A 4,760-nucleotide genomic window follows, 5' to 3' on the forward strand; every position below is an offset into this window, starting at 1 on the left:
ATAATATCTTCTGCCATAATAACAACAAAAGTAATTTTATTATCTTACCTGGTGCAGGCTTCAAATGGTATAATACAAATTTAGGAACTTACTTTCCTGGTGACGCCCATTCAAAAGTATTCTGAACGTTAATCCTGCCACGTTCAGTGCAAAGGAATAAATTTCCACTAACACGAAAAACACCGCATTCTAAATAAAAAAAAATTTTCGTTGCCAAATGTTGGGCACCAAAAATATAAAATATTATATTAACTGTCAAGAATTTCAAAAAACACTAATTCAAATCACACATAACATCAAGATAAATGAACACTACGAATCAGATTTCTAAACTGCCAAGTTTATTCACGTCTAACACACATTCAACTGGCGGTGCCACATCCAAGAACAAGAAGTATATATACATCATGAAAGATTTACGTTCTCTTTGGCGATTAAAATATATTTCCACATAAAATTTCTTACAGGGAGTATACTGTAGTAGAAATGTCTTTACAAAGTGTTTTTGTAAGCAAACAGCAGATGTACACTGAGCAGTGATCAACTGATATATTTCTTAAATGATTCGGTTTCGTTGATTATGACAAAGCACACTGGGCTATGTGCCTAAGAGGAAGAATGCCTTCGAATGAATGCCTTCGGAAGAATGCTATGTGCCTAAGAGGAAGAATGACTTTCTTAGGAAAGCTGGCTCGTATGGTACGTGGTAAGCTGGCTTGTAAGCTTGTACGTGGAAAAAACCACGAAAACGCCCATGAAGCCAGCCCGTTCGCCTGAGATCGAACTCAGGTCGGAACTATTAGTGTTCAGCGATTTTACCGCTCAACCGCTGGTGAGCCATTTCTTAAATGAATAAAGCTATACTCATAATATTATGAAATAGAACATTGAAATATTTAGTGCTTCACTATTATCTCTAATAAAGTAACATAAAAAATTTCTTAACTTTTATTAGATTTCTAAATTTCTTTTAAGTTCTTTCTTAATTCGTACTTAACCTATACATGTGCAAATGTGTTTAGCAATCATATTGTTAAGTGCAAAAAGCAAGTTGACATTTATCATATAGCATTGCTTGTCTCAACAAGGTTAGGTTATTTAATTACGGCAAAGCCGCGAGGGCTATCTGCTTAAAGGGAGGGATGCCTTCGTGGAGGACTTTCTAAGGGAAACTGGCTCTATACACGTTACACATGGGGAAAACCACGAAAACACCCATGCAGATGGCCCGTTCGCGGGATTCGAACCTCGGACCGAAATACCAGTGTTCAGCGACTTTATCGGGGAAAATTCACCCTTTCGTCATTAGCGGTTCTGATTAAAGGAATGAGGGCAAGCAGCGAACGAAATAACGAATAACGGACAAATAACGAAATCTAATTTTTAATGCGGTCTCCTAGTTTCTTTATTTGTATTTGGGAAAGTTTTATTGTCATTATGAAAAGTGAAATTTGATATGGATACCACATGACTTCCTTCTACGACTATTTAAATTATGCTTATTTTTGCTGCACTTCATTTAAACTTATTTCCTAGAATTATTCTAACTTAATTAAGCGATACCCGAAGGCAAGTTACAAATGGCAAATTTTGAAATTAAATTTCCCGGTCAATCTCTGTCTACGGGACTCAGACTTCTTGTATTTTTATTTTTTCATAACGAGTATAAAACTTTGCCAGATATAAATATAGGAACCAGAAGACAACATTAAAAGTTAGATTTCATAATTTGTCCAAAATTAATTCTTTTTAAAATTTGACATTGACAAAATATGAGTATTTTCGTCATTTAAAATACTTCTGTATTTTTGTTGCACCGTATTTAAACTTGCTTCTTCGAGTTATTGACATTGAATTACATTAATTCCATTATCTATTAGAAAATAATTATAGCAAATCATCTAATTACAACATCTCTAAGAGGTCATTTTCTAAGAGATCTGTATTTTTGAGAACATAAACAAACATTGGTAGTGAACATACCTTTTTAAGACTACCACATGTAAAATCCTCTAAAAAGCATGAATGGTTGCATTTAAAGAGGACCCATTACTTTTAATAAAGAATGTAACATTAATCTTAATTATACATGTTTTTGGTGTGTGTGCCAAAATAGTGATACCGTGGCTCTGTTGCTTTAGAAATGTACGAAATTAAAAATATGGATACTATAGAACAAAAATGTTATTATATTCAGATACAACACCTTTTGAATACGTCTGAAATTCATTCTTCTGCTCAGCATAATTTGTCTGCATAAAATATTAAATAGTATTAGAAATCAAAAGTTAAGTCGAAGTAGAAACAGTCATCTCTTCTAAACCATTTTAATTGAAGTAAACAGACGTTCGCCTTATCGTAAAGTAAACACCTGTTTTTCAAACAGCGGACGAAACGGGAAAGAAGGAATTGGTGGGGGAAGGGAGCGAACGAAATGACACTTTTTCGAGCTGGGATGAAATGAGAAAGGACGAAAAGGTACTAAGCCAATACGACAAGGTCTGGTATTTTATAATTTAACTATTCATCATAAATTTAAGAATTATTTTAAAACAAAGGTTAATTTTTTTTTGGAACAGCACCCAACTAATTTTAGCTACGAGCCGCCACTGTTAAATTCTAAGAATCATTCACGTTAATAAATTCAATTTCAAATTGAATATTAGAACTGATTTTTGGACTGGCGTTTAAAGGAAAAGGTAGTAAGAGATTCAATATATGAACAAAATTAAACGCTACCGGAATGAAATACTATGAAAATTACGAACTGCAAATAATATACCACGATTTCTCTTAACATGCAAAGTTCATTCCAAAGTACCAGATTCCTGCTTAGTTACTTCTTTGATTTATACTTAGAAAATATGTCTACTGATTATTCGATAATAATGCGAATTATACAGAAACAAATTAATATATAAAATAAGTACTTTATAATAAATAGTTACAATTAATTTCCACTTCCACCGCTTTTTGATTTGGGATTGCAAAAGGAGGAACCTTTCCTTTAGGAGGTCGCCTTTAGTAATTTTCAGGTTCGAGACTAAGGAATACAAAGGAACTTTTCCTATTTTCCGCTCACTTTTATCCCTAAACTGGTGTAGGTCATGAAGTTCAAACACTTGAATTTAGCTGTTTCAGGTGCTTCCAAGGGCCTCCTATCTACGTCATACAGAGAATTGCGTTACTGCACCATATAGGTAGGGGGCCCTTAAAAACTTAAAAGAAAACGAATTCTATTATCTACATATACTTAAAGATTCTAAAGTTAAAAGTAAATTGGAGTCAAATCAAGGCTATTCCTCAACTATATTAATATTAACAATCGTGTAAAAGGGGTTTAACACAAAATCAAAACATATCAAAATTAAAATAAGAATTTATAGTAGTACAAATTCTAAAAATAAAAATAAAAAGCAAAAGGGAAAAAATACAAGATAAAAAATATAAAAATAATAATTAATCTTCTTTCATTGAAATTCTAATTCCGAACTCATCAAGGGAAAATAAATTAAAGCTTCAATATTTATGTAATGGAATCCGTCTTTTAAGTTTAAACATGTAAATGTAGTTCAGCAGGACATTTAAGGGCCCACTATGCGACGGCATTCCTTGCCAACGACAATCCAATACAAAATACAGCCACCACAATCCTCAACGAAGCCTTCCCCACAGACAACGCGGAGGAAGATACGCCAGCACAGAAAATTGTTCGCATGAATACCAATATCCCACCGACTCCACATGATATACCATTTAGTGACAAGGAAATAAAGCAAATTTTCTGACGCCTACCCCTGAAAAAGGCCCCCGGTCCCGACGGCCTGGACTATATAACATCATCAAAGTTGCCTACAAAGCCCGCCCCTCCTTCTTCCACAAATTCTTTAACCAACTGTTTGACAATCAAATATTCCGGCAGGCATTCAAGAAAGGACAAGTTGTCCTATTCCTCAAAAAGAACAAAAACCCGCAAGATCCGCGCTCTTTTCGCCCGATATGCCTTTTGCCAACCCTGGGCAAAATTTACGAGAAATTAATTGTTAACAGACTAAAATACCATCTCAATAGCAATAATAATCTCAGCCCCAGGCAGTATAGCTTTCGCATTGGTCTGTCCACTACGCATGCCACAATTCAACGCAATAGCACCACAGGTTTTCATACAGCATTCCTATCCATTGACCTCCAGAGTGCGTTTGACACACTCTGGTGGCCAGCGATAAGACAGGCCCTCCGAGAAGCACAGTGTCCAGCCAACCTTTTCAGCGTTTTTAGCAGTTATCTAGAGAATCGTAGTCTTCTCATAGCCACCAACAACGACACTACCTTCAAAGTGCAAGAAAGAGGATGTGCCCAAGGCTCTTGTGCTGGACCAATTCTTTGGAATTTAACATTCAACGCTGTACTGGATGCAAACTGGCCACGACATACAAGTGTCATCGCCTACGCAGACGACGCAGCTCTTCTTGAAAAAGGTCGCACTCGCGCGGAGCTCGAGAAAACAGCACCAAAGTCTGCTCCCTCCTCGCCAATATCTGCAGCAACTTAAAGCTTACAATCTCTAAATCTCTACCGCAAAGTCATCAGCAATAATAGTACCCAAAGCAGGCACGAATCCAACGCGCCGCCCCTGCATCAAACTACAAGGAGCCAACATATTGTCCAAACGCTAAAATACCTAGGTGTAATCCTAGATAAAAAAACTAACCTGGATCCCTCACATCCAAGAACTAAAGAACAAAACATCAGCTATAGCC

The sequence above is a fragment of the Stegodyphus dumicola genome, chromosome X2 (genome assembly GCF_044657685.1).
Source record: "Stegodyphus dumicola isolate Sdum_Otavi_A_Nest chromosome X2, ASM4465768v1".
NCBI lineage: Eukaryota > Metazoa > Arthropoda > Arachnida > Araneae > Eresidae > Stegodyphus > Stegodyphus dumicola.